Genomic DNA, 20,303 nt, shown 5'->3' with positions numbered 1-20,303 from the left:
TGTGCCTTTTCAGGCCCTAGAGAGGTGCAAAGATGCAGAATTAACAAGGACAAGGTCTATCAGCATGCCCAACTTTAACCACAAATAGTAGGAGATGTCCTTACCAAGCCAGGGCTCAAAACAAGCTCATGTACAACCAGGTGAGCTTGAGACAGGGCCCCCATCATCCCCTTCCTTCCCAGCCCCTAACTCTTCAGCAAGTCCTGTTTGAAACAGGGAGAAGAGACTTGTTCTAGTTCTGTGACTGGAACTCTTGTGATGGCCTGGTTAGGAACAATCTTGTCCCTGTATGATCAGGAACAATTCTGCTCATGGAGCTGGAGGCTCTGTCCTGGGCAAGCTCACACAGCCAGGGAAAGGCAGGACCAGGCTCATAAGCCCTGTCTGTTAGAATACTGGTCCCACCCTAATCAATATTCATACTCTACCTTAGGGTGTGATCTGGTGATGGGATATTCGATTATTCCCTACTTGATATTCTGCTCCCACCCTAGGTGTGGCCTGATTCTTGTAAATAAAAGCAGAGGTCTGAGGAAGGCAGGCACTCATTGCTTCAGTATTCCTCCACTTAGCTGCTTTTCTTCTTAGAAGCAGATGGCTTGTGTGGTGGGATTCTCGGCTTGAGAGTTGGATTTACTAAACCCATTCTTGTACCTTTTCACTGTGTGGATTATTTTCTGCATCAATATTTGCTTCCAGACCTGCTTCTCACCAAATTTTCATTTTGGAACCTGGGGCTCAGGTTACAGCTGTCAGCATTTATCTTCCAGGTCAGGAAAAAAAGTGGGGTAATGTGGTGGAGGTCATGGTATTGGAATAAAGACAGACCCTCAGATCAGTGGAATAGGCTTGAGTACTCAGAGAAGGTTCCTCAGACATATAACCACCTAGTTTTTGATAAAGGAGCAAGAAATCCTAAATGGAGCAAGAAAAGCCTACTCAACAAGTGGTGTTGGCACAACTGGTTAGCCACTTGTAAAAAAGCAAACTCAGACCCCCAGCTAACACCATGTACAAAGGTAAAATCCAACTGGATTAAAGACCTTGATATCAGATCTGAAACTATAAGGTATATAGAACAACATATAGGTGAAACACTCCAGGACATTGAGACTAAAGGCATCTTTAAGGAGGAGACAGCACTTTCTAAACAAGTGGAAGCAGAGATAAACAGATAGGACTATATTAAGCTGAGAAGCTTCTGCATCTCAAAGAAAATAGTGCCCAGAATACAAAGGCCACCCACTGAGCGGGAGAAATTATTCACCCAATACTCATCAGATAAAGGACTAATATCCAAAATTTACAAGGTACTGACAGAACTATACAAGAAAAAAACAACTAACCCCATCAAAAAATGGGGAGAAGAAATGAATAGACACTTTGAAAAAGAAGAAAGGCAAATGGCCAAAAGGCACATGAAAAGATGCTCAACATCACTAATCATCAGGGAGATGCAAATCAAAACTACTATGAGGTACCACCTCACGCCACTGAGATTGGCACACATCACAAAAATGGAAAACAAGCAGTGTTGGCGGGGATGTGGAGAGAAAGGAACTCTTTTTCACTGCTGGTCGGAATGCCGTCTAGTACAACCTTTATGGAAAGCAATATGAAGATTCCTTCACAAACTGGAAATTGAGCTTCCATACGATCCAGCTATACCACTCCTGGGAATATACCTGAGGAACACAAAAAGACAATACAAAAATCCCTTCCTTACACCTATATTCATTGCAGCACTATTTACAATAGCCAGACTCTGGAAACAACCAAGTTGCCCTTCAACAGATGAGTGGCTAAAGAAATTGTGGTACATATACACAATGGAATACTATGCAGCCGTCAGGAGAGATGAAGTCATGAAATTTTCCTATATATGGATGTACATGGAATCTATTATGCTGAGTGAAGTAAGTCAGAAGGAGAGAGAAAGATGCAGAATGATTTCACTCATCTATGGGCTTTAAGAAAAATGAAAGACATTTTTAACAGTATCTCAGAGACAAGAGAGATGAGGGCTGGTAGGTGCAGCTCATGACATGAAGCTCATCACACAGAGTGATGAGTGCAGTTGGAGAGATGACTACACTGAAAACTATCATAACAATGTGAATGAATGAGGGAAGTAGAAAGCCTGTCTCGAGTACAGGTGTGGGGGGGGTGGGGAGGAGGGAGATCTGGGAAATTGGTGGTGGGAATGTTGCATTGGTGAAGGGGGGTGTTCTTTACATGACTGTAATCATACAACTATAATCATATTTGTAATTATGGTGTTTAAATAAAGATAATTATTTTAAAAAGACAAAAATAAGATCATTTATCAAAGAAATTATTACTGATAAGTCCCAAGAACTGAGGAGTGCATACACCCGAATTCAAGAGGCTAAAAGGAAAACAACCCAACTGCGCAATAACAGATGTTTGGATTAAGAAACTATGTGAACTGGAGCAGGATTTTCAGCCGGCACGGGCTGGCCCCTGGCAGACCTCCGTATGTGCCAGGGGCCTCTTGGCCCGGCCTAGGGTAGGGGGGCCTGGACCTGGGTCACCCGACCCCCCTCTCCCTCTTTCCTCCGGATCTCCAGGTGGGTTCCTGGGAGGACCTGATGGGGCACCCTGGGTTTTCCCCACTTCCAGACCGGCTCCAGAGATTGGCTTAGGGGGTGGAGTTTTATCTGGGGGGTGGCAGATAGCTGCTCAGCTATACTCAGGCTGTCACTGGCAATTTCATACCAGTCTACATGTTGCAAACCGCGCAGGGGCGCTAGATGCTCCTCCCAACCATCAGTACCCCAGATTTACCCTTCTTAACTTCAGTAACACACAGTTCTAATCTCAGACCAAAGACATACAGTGGATCTAACAATCCCAGAACTATTTAGAAGGACATAAATTGAACACATATTGAACACATATATCTTTTGAATATTTTATGTGTATTTTCTTTAACTGCTGTAACTCTCTATATATTCTTCTACCATGATGTTTCTATCCACTTTTCATCTTGTCTTTTCTTTGTAAGCTGTTCAGTAAGGATTGTTGGTGGAACTGCCCCTCAGTTTAATGCCTATGATTGAACTATGTCATGGAAATTGCTGGTCTTGTTCCTATTGCCTCCAGATGCGCCGATAACACTTCATGGCATTGATCCTTGTTTGCATAGACACATTAAAATGGGAAAACACTATAGATACAGATAAGTTCTTATCTAATAAATCTCAGTACAATGTACCTTACACCCTGAACATTGATATAATGACCTGGCACAGGCCTCAGAAGAATGGGCATCCTCCATTCACGCCGGAACCAGGCATCTGGTATCTACGAAACATTCAATGTCTTTTATAGCAACAGCTGGAAGCAGTCCTCTACCAGGAAAGACACTACCAAGGGTCTGACATCCACCTCCTAAAAAGAGACTTCCGTTTACACTGAGAAGACTTGACAACAACAATGACCTGCTCTACAGGACATTGTTCTCTCTATTGCCCCTTAAGTGTGAGGTGAAATGAGAGGATGCTCTGCACCATCCTGACTGCAATATGGGATATGCAGACTCCAGGATCTTTAATACAGAAGCATGATACCAACAACAGAGACTATGTGAGGAATGGAGGTGTATTGCCACTACAGACGATGACTTGGATTGGACAAACTAGTTTGCCTGGAGCCTAGAGTCAGTCCTGTGCCAGGAAACTTCAGGGGTAGGGTCTCCTTGTATTTAGACCATAATTTTTCTTTCCATGTCCCTTATATTTTGGTGGGCCTATGCAAACAAATGCCACTCTAACACCATTTTTTACTATGTTCCCTTGACTCCAACCCTTAAAACTAAAACTTTTGAGGTTAACTTAAACTAGTAAGCATGTGCATGGAACTAGATAAATGTACTTTGCCCTCAATGTTTAAGGAGTTACATAAGTCTAATGTCTTTAGATTATATTGTGTGCTGCTAAGAAATCGTATGTACTACAACTGGGGATTTGTGGGACAAAGTAATTGTATTGTACATGGGTTCAGTTTTGTTTTTCTTAATGTTCTTTGGCTGAAAGTTCAAGGATGGGATATCATCGATGGGACTACCGAGAATTCTGTTTATGGGTGATTGTGCTTCCACAATAACTTTACCCTGTCTTCTTTCTTTGCATCTTTGTTGTCATAATTAAAGTAATAAAAAAAGAAACTATGTGAAATATAGGGAAACATATTAGAGGAACTGGAATGAAAGTACAGCAGGGCATATGCTTTGCGTGCAATCAACCTGGGTTCAATTCCAGGTACCACATCTAGTCCCCAAGACCACCAGGAGTGATCCCTAAGTGCAGAGCCCAGAGAAAGTCCCAGAGAAACAACTGTGTGTGGCCCCCAAACCAACTAATCAAATAAACAAAAGAAACATAATAGGGGAATAACAAATTCCCAAGGCAACTGAAACTGAGAACTGGTCATCATCAGTAGGAAGTGCTCCACAGGGGAGAAGGAGTGACTCTAAAACAGTGGTATAGGGACATGGACAGTCTGATGGGCAGTTTGGGGATGTTACATGTAGAAAACCTACCATTCACAGTTTTGTAAATCGTGGTGCTTAAAATATAAAAATTTAAAAATAGAAATAGAAGTGGACAGGAGTCATTGTACAGTGTGTTGGGTGTTTTCCTTGCACATGGCCAACCCAGGTTTGATTATCATCATCCCATATAATCCCCTAAGCATCTTCAGGAGTAATTCCTGAGTAAGGAGACTGAGGTAAACTCTGAGCACCGCCTGTTATGGTCCCCAAATCATAAAATGAAACATTAAAGAGAAAGTTTTAAAGCATACGGAGACAAGGGTATATTTTGTACAAACAAAGGTTGTTCTCCCACTGGTCATGTTCCTAAAATCCACGCTGTTTCCCAGAGAACACACAAGTTCTATGTTATTGTGTTAGTTCACATTTTTCATATTTCACATACATAAATTGCAAACTTATTCTTGTTCACATAGTGATTTTCCAAGCTACCAATTTATCAAAAAGTCTCAGTGTTGGGGCAGAGATATAAGGGGTTAAGATACTTGACTGGCAAACATTAAAATCAACTTTTAAAAAAGGCCTGTCATGCAGGAAAGTTGGGGCAGAAAGTAGTGGCCTGGGTGGACTCTGAGAATATTGGGGAAGAGAGGCTGACACTGGTGATGGGATTGGTGCTGAAATATTGTATGTCTAAAAACCAACTATAAGTAACTGTGAATCACAATGGTTTAAATAAAAAATATTTTGTTCAGGCTCAGAACAGAATAAGCTGATGTTAATAGGGGCAGAAGGAAACTGGATCCCTTTGCTCTGTGGGCCCAAATCAGCAGGCAGATATAGAGAATCGGGGGTGTGACAGTCCCACTCAGGCCTGACCTGGTTCCAAGTCCTTCAGTCAGAGGAGGAAATTTGCTGAGACCCTACTTGTCCTGCTCTGGCTGTGACAAGTCAGAGACTCAGGATGCTCAGAAACATGCTCCCCACCATGCCATGTCACCCCTAATTCCTGGTCAGGAGGTGTGTAGGAAGAAGGAGGTTGAGCTGAGCCACAAAGACTAGGAGGGCATCAAGGAGGAGGTAATGCGCCTCTTAGGTGTCCCCTGAGCAGCAGCTGAGGAAATGCTTCTTTCTGAGTGAGATACCAACAATCTCCTCATTCACATCCTGCGGGTTCCTAAAAGCAAAGCTTATGAGGCCAACAAAGTGGCTATTGACGTTGGCTGCTGGCACATAGATGCTCCCTATGTGTATCAAAATGAGGAGGAAGTGGTAGCAGCAATGAGAGAAAAGATGGTAGATGGCACTGTGAAGAGCGAGGACTTGTTCTACACCTCCAAGTTATGTGGGAGTGTTGGGGGTGCTGTGAGTATTGCTCCTAGTCTGAAGGAGTCCATGTGAAATTTGGCTCCAAATCAGCTTTGACTTGATTAAAATGTGTGCTGTTGTTGGAGGAGAAATTCTGTTTCCCCAGTCGATTGAGAGACCTGAGGTGTTTCTAGAACCATCTTCCATCCCTGTCGTCTGATAATCACTAGATGGTGGAAATCAAAACCGACTGGGCCTTTCAGCCCAGAGCTAGTTTTCTTCCTCTCAGAGCTAGTTTTCTGACAGGCTCTTAAAACACTCAGCTCTCATTCAGAGTCTCAAACACAGTATGTGAGGTCCATGTGGCTTCCAAGGTTTGATGCCCACCATGTGGAAGGCCACTTCCCCTCATTTTACTGATCCCACAGAAGCCATCAGTTATCCTCACAGCAACAAGGTCTCCTTGGGAGATATAGGGGAGAGGGCCATGTGGAGAGTGAGTTACTGAGAAGAGCCCAATGGGCATCACTGAGTTCAAGGCTAAGAATACCCTTCTAACTTCTGGGGGTCAGTATGGGAAGAATTTCCACTCTGAGCATGAGGAATGACATAGGTACAGATGTGTTGGTTCCTGTCAACTTCTTCTTTTTTTTAATTTTTATTTTGATCATATTGGCTTACATATCTTTCACAGTAGTATTTTAGGTACATGTTGACATTGAATTAGGGGAATACACATCATCAAATTTGTCCTCCCCCTATCCCTGTTCCCTTCTTGCAACCATATCCCCCATCATCACCCCCCGGGTTGATAGAGTAGGTGGTCCCCTCTTTGTCTAGCTTACTATTAGTGATCATATATCTGTTTGGTCCTGGTACCCTCCCTTGTTTCCCCCTCTCTTTGAGAGGTGGAACTCCATAATTCGAGTTGTGTGCTTTTGTTTGAAGGAAATAAAAGCAAAAGAATGGAGTGAAAAATAGAAAAAATAAAAAAATAAATCAAATAAGCTGAAAATGGCAGAGTTCTTCTAGAGGCTTTCAACCTCAGTTTGAGCGAGGACATGAAAAAGGTAATTGAAACACCACATCAATACAGAAAGAAACATCAAATTAAATATCCAGTGAGCACTTACAGCAATAAAGACAAGCATCACACAATAGGCTCAGTTCTGAAATCAAACCATGCCAGAGTTCAAAAAGAAAGAGAAAGATAAAATAAAATTAAAATTAAAAAAAATTGGAAACATCAACTTCAATATCTACACCAAAATAAAGATGTCAATAAAAATCGATCAATCAGGGGCTGAAGAGTTAGCATGGAGGTAAGGCGTTTGCCTTTCATGCAGGAGGACATCGGTTCGAATCCCAGCATCCCAATTGGTCCCCCGTGCCTGCCAGGAGCAATTTCTGAGCCTGGAGCCAGGAATAACCCCTGAGCAGTGCCGGGTGTGACCAAAAAACTACAAAAAAAAAAAATCGATCAATCAATAAATTTATATGTGGAAGAATGAGTATTTTGTGCTTTTTTCTTTTTCTTTTTCTCCCTACATAGGCACAGTAACTATTGGGGATATTATAGAGGGAATTCCCTTGACCTAGGAAATACAGGGTTTCTCCACCCCTGAAGTATACTGTCATGGGATTAACTATAGACTCCTTGCATGATCATTTACTCTCTCCTCAGTGCTTTTTTGGTGTATAGAAGACTTCTGCTTCGTCATGGATGGTAAAATCGGACCTCTATATCTAGAGATCTTGGTGTCTGTACAGCTCAAGGAATGGAGCTTATGATGAAGTCTTTCTTTGTGGTTCTAGCAGTTCTGCTTCTTCAGTGTCATTTTAATCCATATTCTGTAGTTGGTGGTCTTGGTCATTACATTGCTCCTATGATGGAGCCTGGGATAGAGTCTTTCGTTAATCTTCCGGAAGACTCGTTCAGTTGTGATTGTCTCAGTCAGACCTCTGGAATTGGAGATCTTGTTTGTTGAACAGATTGTAGACCAAAAGCTAGGCTAGTGCTTTTTGTTGTTGTTGTTGTTGTTGTTGTTGTTGGTCCCGGGATGCATACTGTCCAGTCCTGGTTGTAACACCCAGTCATCTGTATATAGCAATCTTGGTTTTTGCCCAGATCAAAGAGTAACGTGTCTTCTAAATTTGTCTTATCGTTGGCTGGTGAGGAAGAACAACTTGCTCTTAGATCAAGTTGTTCCCATTTCTTTGTTGTCAGGTTATCAATTTAGAACTGGCGCATGTTGGTGTCACAGCAGCATTATGGATGCCCTGGAGGGGATTTGGTTCTTGGAGCTGTTGTGGAGGACTCTGTCATTTCTATGTCTGGGATCCAAGAGTCAGAGCTGGACGGTCAGTGCTTAATTTTCTGGGGTCTAATTTGGTTCCACATGATATACATTCAGGGTGGGAGATGCCCCTGTGTTGTAAAAAAGTATAAGTTTTTATTCCTAGTAGATAAGAGCTTGTTTTTAGACTTAAAATTTCCCCTTTTTTCAATATGCCTGATTCCTGTCAACTTCTGACTATTGGTCATGCGCTTTATCTTCCTATCACATTCAAATAGTTATACACTTTTAATTTTTCAGTTAATTTAACTTTAAGTTATTCAATCATATCCAATGGGGCTCAAAGGTTACTCCAAACTCAGTGCCTAAAAGACTGTATGAGCTGGGACTGAATTGAGGTTCTCATGTACAAAGCCAAGTCTCCTATGCTTGGACTGATTTCTGGAATGTCAAATTTGCATTTTTATACATTAATGTTGAATATTCCCCCAAAGACTGGAGACTCAAAGCAAATCTCATTTCTTTTTACCCTTCAACATAAATTGGTTTGTCCATGCCTGGAAAGATCTTTGAAGAAATTGTGACTGGACTACATGGACCTCTTCTTCATTCACATTCTCATAGCCCTGAAGGTACCTGCTCTTGGCTCCATAGCTTTGTGTTCCCAGAAAGAAGATTTACTGAGGCGATATGGGCCTGTCTGTCTCCTCAGCACTGGAAGCCACACACCACCCCCATGTTTACTTCCACAATCCAGGTTTCAGGGGATAGAAATCTAGGGCCTCATTGCTTCTCCACAATAGCCAAACTCACCCCCATGTATAATCTAGGGGCCTCTGGGCTCTCAGTATGATGATCCTCAAACATAATAACTCAAAATCTCAGGACTGCCTGGTCAGGGCACCTCATTCCCTAGCTCCAAATAAGAGTCCTGATGTTTCCCACAGCACTCCTAGGCTTTGCTGGTCCCCCATATGTCAGCAGCACCAGGCCTGCATGCTCTCCACCTGTGAGCTGAGCTCATCAGTGGCAGAGAAACACATGGATTAACACAGAGTCTGGTGAAATACCTGCTCCCACATGAGTCCTGATCCCCCCACTGTAGGACCTGTTCTGGGGAATAGGGGCATGTGGGGGCTCTGAAGGGAGCTCATGGTTCCCAGTTCTCAGACACTTTGACATTCCTCTTCCCAGGTTTTCTCTTGAAGGACACACACAAGACTCATGTAGCTGTCATGACACAAGTGTATAAACATGTGTGTACACAAGTACAACTACACATGTAAACATGCTATGCAGTGGCCCAAACTGTGAGGCTGCAGTTACCAAGATGTCTCTTCTGTCTTCTTCTGTCTTAAGCTGTCCCTGTCCTTTGTCCCACAGCCAGGAGAGGAGTTCCTGCCCAGGAATGCCGGTGGGAAACTGATCCTAGAGCCCATGGACCTGTGTGAGATGTTAGAGGTGAGTGTGGCCCCCAGATAAAGGACTCCCACCTGGGAGAAGTCACCAGTGGGTGAAGGATAAATCCTGGGTCTAGGGCCCAGTAGGTGGGTATCAGATCTGGACATGCCACAGTGGAGATTGACCTCTGCTTTTCGTTTCTATCAGGTCTGTGGAATATTTCTGTTAAGGTTGACTGGCCCCCTGCTCAGTGGGGATGGGAGATGAACAAAGGTTCAATGACTTTCAAGTCAAGGGGACTGGGACCTTTGTCCAGGGATCTTCTCTGCCTCAGGGAGAAGGTACTGGGGCCTCAGCAGAAGGTGAATGGGTTTGGGGTGTGAAGTCCTCAGAGTGTCCAGGATTTTCTCCACTCTGACAGGGCAGACTAGGCACCGCCATTGTGGATGCCATCAGTCTCTAGGGTCCCACTCTGGAGTGTCAAGGAACTTGGGGAGAAGGCCTAAGGGGTTGAGTGGGAAAGGCCCGAGTTCCTTCCTGGAACCCCATGGCCTTGGAACACCTCCAAATGGACAACCCAAAGCATGGAGAACCCTTACAGATCCACAGAGATGCAGGCACAATGCATGGAGTGAGGGGTGATACCTAGTGCCACCATAGTTTGAGGTGTGAGGTAATGAGACCCCCTAATGGCACTGGGCCTGGCAGTAGGCTGGGGGTGACTCTTGTGGAAGACAATCTCAGGGGATGAGTTCACAGTGGTGGTGCAGCTCTGGGCATAGGACAGAACTGATGACAGGAGTCCCCATGTGCCTCTGGAGAGGTACAAAGATGCGGGGTTAACTAAGTCTCTCTGTGTGTCCAATTTCAATGCAGGCAGCTGGAGATGATCCTCACCAAGCCAGGACTCAAGTACAAGCCTGTGTACAACCAGGAGAGCATAGGATGGGGGGCTCCCATCCTGCTCCCTCCTTCCCAACTCAATCCCCACTATCCAACAGGTTCTGTGAAATGGAAAAAACAAGAGGAGGAGACTCAGCCAGGACTGTGACTGGAGCTCCCAGGAGGGACTAGATGGGGACAGTCTCATCTTTATATAATCAGGGATAATTGTGCTCAAAGAGCTGGGGGCTCCTGGGAAAGCTCAGAGCTCAGAGTTCAAACAGGGAAGGCAGAACCAGACTCACAGTCCAGTCAGCCAGGTCCAGAGACAGTGAGAGAGTCAGGGGATGTCAATAGTCCATGAAAAGATTTTACAGCTGAATAACCTAAGAGGATCCTGGGCCAGAGGGATAGTCCTGGAATTTAGTGATGTGGGCTTGGCCCAGCCTTGTAGAACTGTGATGGGAGAGAAAAATCTACAAGAGGTTAAGAGGTGCATGTGAGAATAGGAGACATCCCTGTGTGTAGAAATGCCTCCCACATGCACCAGCATATTCCATGTTCTCTTCCTATCACTTGGATTTGCAAGTAATAGTTTTGTTAAACAAATACAAAAAAATAAAACCTAAATTCAAGTACTTAAAATATTTATGTATATTGTTTTATTGAATCTTTATAAAACATCATAAAGAGTAATTTTAAATTTATAAGAAGAAATAACACTACCTTAAGATTCTAGTCATATCTTTACATATAATATAAATAACTGGAATTTGGAATAGTCAATTTTCTGATTTTAATGTCCACCATTCCTGATGGAGTTCTGTATTGGAAGTTGCTGGTGGGTCAGTGACAGTCATGGAAATACAGTCTCTCCTCCTACAGATAAGGTTCCCACATGCCAATTTTCCCCTTTTGAGGGGTTCCAGGTGGGAGACAATGCTGTGGGAGTCAGGAAGTTCTTTGGGGTTGGAAGTGTCTGGAGCCTTCATTCAATATGAGCAGTCAGTCTGGGGAATGCTCCTGTCTTCTCTGTACCTTTTTTCCTAAGTCAGATGCTCTGAACTCAACCTGTAACTTTTCTTCCTAGGCCTAAATCAGTTACTTCTATCTGGACCTTGGTCTCTTTCAGTAGGAAATAGTATTTAGGACCCCACATGGTAGAAGTGCTTTAAACACTAATAAAGAGGCAGAAGAAGCCAGTTTCCTCAGATCTGACAGATGATACCCTGGTAAGCTTGTGAGAGGGTCAGTTGAAGGACCTGCTTGAACAACCTTCCTGTCTGTTCTTAACTCAGCAAAGCTTTCCTTTAGCACTATCCCTGGCTCATGGTTCTGACATCTGTTGCTGGTCCTTGCAGGTCCTTAGCTGAACCAGCACAAACTGCTTGACTTCTGCAAGTCCAAGAACATTGTCCTTGTGGCCCACAGCACCCTGGGGTCCCACAGGGAACTAAAATGGTAATGAGAGTGTCCATGTCATCTTACCTGAGCTTTCCAGAGATGGAAAAGCTCTTTGCTTTAAGTTGTAATGTTTGACTATTAAATAACTCCACATTAATACTCAGACACTAGAATTAGTGAATGATTGTATCATGACAGAGCTGAGGTACTCACTGCCTTCTCTGTACCCTTGTTTTGTCTCTATGTACCTATACTCCAAACAAAAAGCTCCCAAATTTCATTTTTAGGTGAATGTTGCTGGGGGTATCACAGCCAACAGAGCAGGGAAGGGCATATTTTGCAGGGGACAGACCTCCAGGCTACCAGCATGCAGTGTGTGTTCTCTGCCACTTGAGTCACTTTCTCTACCAATATGTTACTTGGAGTGACTTGATGTTGAGGGTTTAATGACATGACATGCATGCATTTTGACTGTCCAAATATGACTAATGAGTGGACTATGTGGGCCTCATCCTACAGTCCTCCAGAACCTTCCCTCTCCTAAATTATCTCAGCATGCTTCCTCTCAGACTTTTTTCCTAGCCTCGATATCCTTTTCCATCTAGATAAGTCATATCCTGTAGTGCTCACATCAGTGGCAGGGGTCTCAAACTTAATTTACCTGGGAGCCACAGGAGGCAATGTTGGGGTGATCCTTGAGTGCAAAGTCAGTAGTTAGCCTTGAACATTAGGGGGGTGTGACCCAAACAACTAAAACAAAACAAAACAAAAAAAGATTCCTCTAGGGCAGGGTCTCAAAATGTTGTACGGAGGGCCGCAAACGGCCCGCGGGCCGCGAGTTTGAGACCCCTGGTTAGAGAGAATGTTTCTTAGAGTTCAGCTAAGCATCTGGGTCCCAGGTCTATCTATGAGACTGCTAATATGTACTTATTCCATTGTCTGATACTTTTGCATGGGCATATCTCTATCTGCTTGTTTTCATAACAGTGGTTTCTTCCAATTTGGTGCACAACCTCACATTTGGGTCTTGTTTTCTGGGCTCCAAAAGACAGCCCATATCTTCTGGAGGAGCCAGTCCTAAAGGCCATTGCCAAGAAACACAATCACAGCCCTGGGCAGGTGTCCCTGCACTATCAGTTGCTGCAGGGGCTGGTGCTTGCCAAGAGCGTCACTGAGAAGAGAATCTGGGAAAACTTCCAGATGGGGAAACAGTGACCCAAGAGTGATCAGGGCATGCATGGAGATCTTTTCTCTCACCTTGAATATGTGCTCACTTACTTTCTGTGCTGTATCTACACCTTGGGTCCTGGTGAGGAGAGAGTCTGGAGAGGGGAGAGTCTGAACAGAGTCCTTAGGTGCATCTTCAATAGTTCCATCTTCTATTGGTATGACATGAGCTTACTTCAGCTCTGCTTTGTATCAAATTTGTACACTTCCCCCAGCAGAAAGATCTGGGAAGTCTTGTTTCCTCTTTCTCTTCCTTTTGAATCTCATGAGGTTCTTTTTTCACACAGAGCCACATGGGTAAGCCATTTGGGGAGAACACGGAACACCCAGCACTATAAGGGTCCATAGTGCTGTCATGGATCTATCAGCTTCTCCCCTGGTACCTGAATTTACATGTGGAGGTGCTGGATGCTCTTGAGCAATGAGACCGTGGTGTTATGAGGCCTCTGGGCTATGGTGATGGCTGGTTTTTCCATTCCTCCTGGAAGATAGGATCAGGAAGGACGTTAGAGACTGAGCAGGTTCCCAGGTGAGGTGATGCTCACCTGAGCCCACTCATCTCTCTGGGGGCGTCAGACAGACAATGGTGTCCAGTGTCATTTTCTGTCAACCTTGAGTACACTTTGAGGAACTTGGTAGTTCCAGCCTGATTCGAACTATTTCAAAGTATCTAAATACTTCAAAAGCTGTTTCTCTTTTGAGAAGATGACACTTGAGAGAATCATTTATAAAGCATGCGCTCTGGTCCTTGAAGCTGTAGACTTTCCTCATTCAATTGATGGAGATGTCATAGAGCAGCTGTAATCTTATTGGGACAATGAGAGAGAAGGGCCAACTTCTGTTTTAGTTCAGCCTGGCCTATCACTCCATAACCCACAATAGTATTTCATGTGTGGAGCAACTAGCAAAGGGAGAGACAGCTGATGGTGCTTTCCATGAAGTTGTCTCATAAATGAATTCTCCTGCTCCCTCTATTGTATCTTCCTCAAGAACTCAGCTTTACTGCTCCTGGTGATGTTCTGTAGACTAGAAATGTGTAATAGAGACTTCTGCAGACTGAGGAAGAGACTCTAATCACAGGGAGGTTTCCCTATCTATCGGGCCTGTGAGAATATCCAACACACTGGGGGTTATTTGGTGGAGGGAAGACTCAGCACCTAAGAAAATAGAGGTTTGGAGGCTTTAGGCAGGTGGGGTTGTCAGACCTTTGGTCAGGGTGTGAGTTTCCTCAGTTTGGCTGATTCTTGAGAGACCATATAGATGGGTGCTCTCTTTCACCATGCTTGCTGAAAGTCAAGGCTCATGAAAATCCAGGGGTTGTGAGAAAGGAAAAGGCCCACAAAAGTATGGTTCAGTGAGCAAGAACTTTTCTATTTTGACCAGCTGTCCATTTATTTGATAAAAAGAAAACAGATTTCATTTACGTTTGCAGGCTATTCACTTAGAAAAATTGGGGATGGCTGACTTTCATCAGTAAAATAATGACAAAATAGAGGGGACAACCCAATTAGAAACTGAGACATATCACAACTGATCTAGGAGAAAAGCCACAATTGCACAATCTTGGTAGTCATTGTCTCCAGATCTAGATCACTGGAACCTTTTCAGGGTGAGGCAGGCCAAGTCTCTGCTATACTGGAGAGCTCAGCACTCCACCCACCCATACCCACTTCTGCTCACTTTGAAACAGCTGCATGACCCACCGAGCTCAGGGAGAAACAACCACTAGGCAGAACCTGGAAGGCATGAGATGCCATGACGATAACTCATTCTAGTGTTACAGCATTTGGAGCAAGAGGCTATGTGACACCTCTGAATTTCACAGCACTGACAGTCCAGGAGGAGCACAGAAAAATAGACAAATCTTCATTTATTTCCCCAAGTATACACAAGCTCAAATGTTAATGTGTTTGTTCACAAATTAATATTTTTGAAGATTGCAAGAACATAGATTGCAAACTATTTTTAGTTATCACAGTGATTTCTCAAGCTATGAATGTTATTTACAGATTTTAGTCTTGGAACAGTACTGGGGTAAAACTCTCAGCCTAGCACATGGTCAATCCTAATTTGGTTGTCAACATCAAATACAGTCCTCAAGAGATGGCCAGAATGAAGGCTTAGCACAGAGGCAGGGATAATACCAGTATACTGCCAGATGTGGCTCAAAAACAAATAATAAAAATTTAATTTGGAGGCTAGAGCAAGAGCACAGCAGGGAGGGCATGGCCAACCCAGGTCTGATCCCCAGCATTCCATATAATCCCCTGAGCCTGCCAGGAGTTATTCCTGAGTGCAGAGCCAGGAGTAACCCCTGAACACTACTAGGTGTGGCTCAAAAACCAATATATATATTTTGGTTTTTGGGCCACACCCGGTGACGCTCAGGGGTTACTCCTGGCTATGCGCTCAGAGGTCACTCCTGGCTTGGGGAACCATATGGGACGCCGGGGGATCGAACCTCGGTCCGTCCTAGGCTAGCGCAGGCAAGGCAGGCACCTTACCTCCAGCGCCACCGCCCGGCCCCCCAATATACATTTTTAAAACCTTATATTTACTCATCTTAAAGCATGCATATTATTATATTATTTTATTTTTGATACTCTGATCATTTTGACATTTGGCTTAAAAATTTCTCTCCTTACTTCCATTCATTCAACATATGTCCCAGAACATCTTTTATCTCTCAGATACTGTATCCCCAGATCATAATGTGATAAGAAGTACACTAAATAACAGCAGTCTTGGTGTCAACGTCTACCAGGGCAAGAGGACTAGAACAACGCAGATGTGCTCAGCTGCAAGAGGGGTCAGGGTCCATTGGGATCAATCTGCTGATCTTATCTTTAAGGACCTTTTGAACCCAGTCACAAGGGTTCCCCAAGCCAACAGGCAGCCTTAGCTCTGGGCTGAGGCTGTGCAGGAAGTTGGGGTTAGTGACCAGACACTATGGGAATGGAGCAGAGGGCTCAGGGACTCAGGGCAGGACTCATGCTGCTGTGACCAGCTCAGACTCGACTTTGGTCTCTTATAGGACTGAGCCTACCCTACTACCCAATAATATGGGCTCAGGGCAATAATAGCTCTGGCTTCTCTCAGGATCTGAGACAACCTGAGCACTGAGGCTGGGACACTGAGGCTATTCCTGACCCTGATGCCGTCTTACTGGAGCCCCTTAAAGTTGAATCACAGCCATTTGTGGGCTCAGACATTAGGAAACTTGCTGACTGGACATAAGCTCAGGCCATCTCAGGGCAACCTCCTAATGCCCCACAGTTATAATATAGCTAATCCAGAGACCCGGAACAAGTTTCAGATTACTGCTCTGAAACAACAAAGCTGGTCACCAAATGTGGAAATTGAGCCCAGGCTTGCCAAACCCAAGAAAGCCAACCTGTGTCCATGCCAACTGGCCTGTCTGCTCTCTCCAGGCAGAAAGAGGAGGGAAGAGGTGAAGCTCTCCAGGTACATTACCCTTTGCAGGGAGCAGTGAACAATTCGACAATCAAAGATTCCCCCCATAATCATTCACTTCATGCATAAAGCAGTGTTCAAATTCTGTCAACAAAACCTTGATGTAAATCTAAATTGGTGTTTGAGACAAGCTTTGGGCCAGCCCACACCAGGTGGTAGGTCACTTGATTGACTTGGGAATTTCAGGGGACACCTGGAGCTGAGAGAAAGAGACAGGTTCTCCCACTGTGTAAAAATAGGGCATAATCTAGAAACCTCTAGATACTCAAGTGACAGACTGCAAAGATGCAATTAGCATTCATTTGTATAAGAAAGTGTTGAACACCACCAGACTCTTGACATATACTACCAAGTCATATCCCCTCAAAAGCCATGAACCCGAAAGTACCAACCACTAAGTTGCATCACAGCAGGATTCCAAGAACAGATTCGCAACTTCTGGAGAGATTCTTTTTATTTTTTTATTATAATATTTTTATTTAAGCACTATAATCACAAACATGTTTGTAGTTGGGTTTCAGTCATAAAATCGACACCTCCCTTTACCAGTGCAAATTTTTCACCACCAATTGTTAATTCTTTTTTGTTGCTTTTTTGTTATTGTTGTTGCTTTTTTAATTTTTTATATTAATATTTTTATTTAAACACCTTGATTACAAATATGATTGTAGTTGGGTTTCAGTCATGTAAAGAACACCCCCTCCACCGGTGCAACATTCCCACCACCAGTGTCCAAAATCTCCCTCCTCTCCACCCCACCCTCTTGTCAATGCCTGATGAGATCCCAGAGTGCCAGGAATGGTAGCAGCAAAACCAATAATCTTTTGTTCAAAACTCAAAAAACCTCAGGGCATGGTGGGAATGCTGTTGGTCTGTGGAAACAGCAATAAAAACTGAGTCTATCATAAACATGAGATTGAGCAAAGTGAGCTATGAGAAAGCAGAGAAAACAGTTAGGGGGACAAGTCTGAACATTTTGAGGGCTTGGAGCACCAGAAAGGGATCCCTCACTCTCTCTCTTACAAAATCGTGCCTAACTGTTCCCCTCTTGCCTAGTGAAAATCCTAAGGTTTATGACTTCAGCTGTGTTGAAGGAGGGGGCCTCAAAGCAAAAGTCCATGTGGGTCAGCCCACCCCAACTTTCCTGCACATTCTGTGGTGCAAAGATCATGGGAGAGATGCACATAAAATCTTCCCGGTGTCTGTTAGACCATGTCTCTGCTTCAGTTTCTTCGATTGGCAATCCTAGCTGTCCTCTCCCAGGTAAGACCCTAACTGCTAGGAAGTCATTCACTCTCTGAAGTTTGGATTATTCTTTTCTGTAAATGAGAGCACACCCAGGAACTCAGCTGTGAGTAGAGGGGTCCTGGCTCTTGGTCTTTTAGGGATTCTGCTAATGAATGATTGGTCTCTTCCTGTCCTTTCTAAATTTATTTTATGCTCAGCCATAAAGAAAAATCACAAATGCAATTTGTGAAACCTTTGTAATTTCTCCTGGGCATGTTTTCTTATGAGACATTTGCCTGTTTGCTTAATCCGGTTTTCTCTTCACTCCTTTCAAGCAATGCTGGACAAAAGTAAATTTGACAGATCAGTGAGAACTTTTGTGTTTGTATCAGTCAAGGGCACATGTGGTGATATTCAGGAAAAACTCCTAGCTCTGCACTGAGGGATTTAGTGTCATGCTTGGAACATCATATTTGGTGCCAGGGATCCAAGCAAGGTCAACTCTGTGTAATACAAGCACTCCAACCCCTTCACTACCTCTCTGGTCTAAACACTTTAGAGTTTTCTCCATACACATGTAATATCTAGTTAAGTAAAAAAAATCTCTCACTGTAGAGTCTGTGGAAGGGTTTGTTGTGGCTGAGCACAACTGAATCACTCATGCCTGTGCTGAGCCACGGGTTCCCTCTAGGTAGCAGGAAAGCTGGGACAGATGGTATGCCAAGGAGCATGTCCCTGATTTTCTCCTGCTTTGAGGTTTCCTTTAAATCTATTGATGCCAAACACAGGAGCTTTGCTTCTGTTCTCTGGGACTGTGGGTGATTAAAAATCATGTGTCTGGGGACTGAGCAATAGCATAGCAGGTAGAACTTTTGACTTACCTTGCCTTTCTAACCTTGTCTAACCTGGGTTCAATCCCCAGCATCCCATATGGTCCCCTGAGCCGACCAGGAGTGAATTCTGATCACAGAGCCAGGAGAAACCCTTGAGTACCAACACACAATCTTCCATACCATATGGTCGGTCTTTTATGGTCCTGTAATGAATCTTGTCCCCTTGGACTTTTGTTAGAAATGTTTCAGAGTGCTATAAATTTTTACCAATCACAATTATCATCCTAAAAGAATCCCTGACTTCTAGTTCTATTTGTCAAGGTCCAAAATTGTCATAATAAAACAATAACTTCTGTAAGTGGTCAAAAAGAGTTAAGAAATATCAAGGGGCCAGAGAGATAGCATAAAGGTAGGACGTTTGCCTTGCATACAGAAGGAGAGTGGTTCAAATCCCGGCATCTCATATGGTCCCTTGAGCCTGCTGGGGGGGGGGGGAATTTCTGAGCGTAGAGCCAGGAGGAACCCCTGAGTGCCACAGGGTGTGGCCCAAAAACAAAAAAAAAAAACAAAAAAAACAAAAAAAAGAAACATCAGGGCTAAAAATCTGATGTGTGGGCTCAGTAGGGCCAGGGATCACTGTGACTTCAACACTCAGTCATTTGTTTTGTCTTTATCTGTTCAAGGACAACACTGAACACTATTGTAAACACCTTGTTTTGTTTTTGTTTTTGTTATTTGTTTTGCATAATACTCAGTTTCTTATGTAATAATCAGAGGACACAAGAAGCACAGAAAAGTATTTTGTAAAAACTCAGAATTTGTACAGGTTAATAAAAGAATATAAATATCTCAAAAGCTCCTCAAAGTTTAAGAGGACTGTTTGCAGCTTAGAAGAAAACATCTTTGCAGCAAATAAAATACAATTAAAATTCAGCTTTCCCTACCTATATTCTTATAGTTAAAATACTCACTATGCACCCATGGCATCTGGTTTTGCTTCTTCACACATGTTCCTTTCCACATTCCTTCACTGCTTTCTCTTTCATAAATGAAAGCCTTTCTCCTGTGCTTCTCTTTTTCCCATTCTGGAATAACCAGTTTTATGAAGGGAACATTTCCTTTCCCAAATCCATCTCCATAACCCCCACCTCTTCATCCAGAAGACTTGGGCCTGTTTCTCTCACAGCAAATGGAGCCTTGTGTTTTCATCACACATATTCCATAGGATCCTTACCGACAAAGAGCCTAAATTTCTAGCACCAACTAAGAACTCAGGAGTCCTGGAAAATCTCTTCTGCTTTCTCTGGATTAGCAGGCTCGGGAGAAATTTTCACAATTTCTAAAAAGTTTATTATTCCTTCTAGTGAAGCTTTTTGGCACTAAACATATTTAAAGTAGGGCTACACATCTTTTGTTTTCTTTGCAGTGTCAGTTACTAGTAGACAAATGCATGTTCAGTAGTTAATGCTTTAATGTTACTCTTGCTTGGGAAATAATCTACATAGTCAATAACTTTCATTAACTTGTCACTTAAATTGATAAAACTTGAAGGTTTTAAGTCACAAAAATGGCTTTTTAAGTATTTAAGGGCACATAGCAAGAAGTACAGTTACTAAAATGTATATTTTAAATGTTTATTTTATCTCCATGCAGTTGATGTATAAGTCCTTACTACTATTGATTATCCACAATTAGCTGATTAGTTAATCATCATTCCAACTGCTCTTTCTTGTT

At 43.3% G+C, this 20,303-nt stretch overlaps 1 protein-coding gene and 1 pseudogene across 2 annotated transcripts in view; both read left to right on the top strand.

Moving 5' to 3' along the window:
* Positions 1 to 20,303, top strand: part of LOC126013285 (aldo-keto reductase family 1 member C15-like) — a 509,781-nt gene that overhangs the window by 428,176 nt on the left and 61,302 nt on the right. The window lies entirely within an intron of this gene.
* Positions 4,516 to 13,023, top strand: LOC126013593 (aldo-keto reductase family 1 member C15-like; annotated as a pseudogene).

This window comes from Suncus etruscus, chromosome 7 (assembly GCF_024139225.1).
Source record: "Suncus etruscus isolate mSunEtr1 chromosome 7, mSunEtr1.pri.cur, whole genome shotgun sequence".
NCBI lineage: Eukaryota > Metazoa > Chordata > Mammalia > Eulipotyphla > Soricidae > Suncus > Suncus etruscus.
The sequence above is the reverse complement of the archived record's forward strand: the minus strand, read 5'-3'. Positions and strand labels throughout refer to the sequence as shown.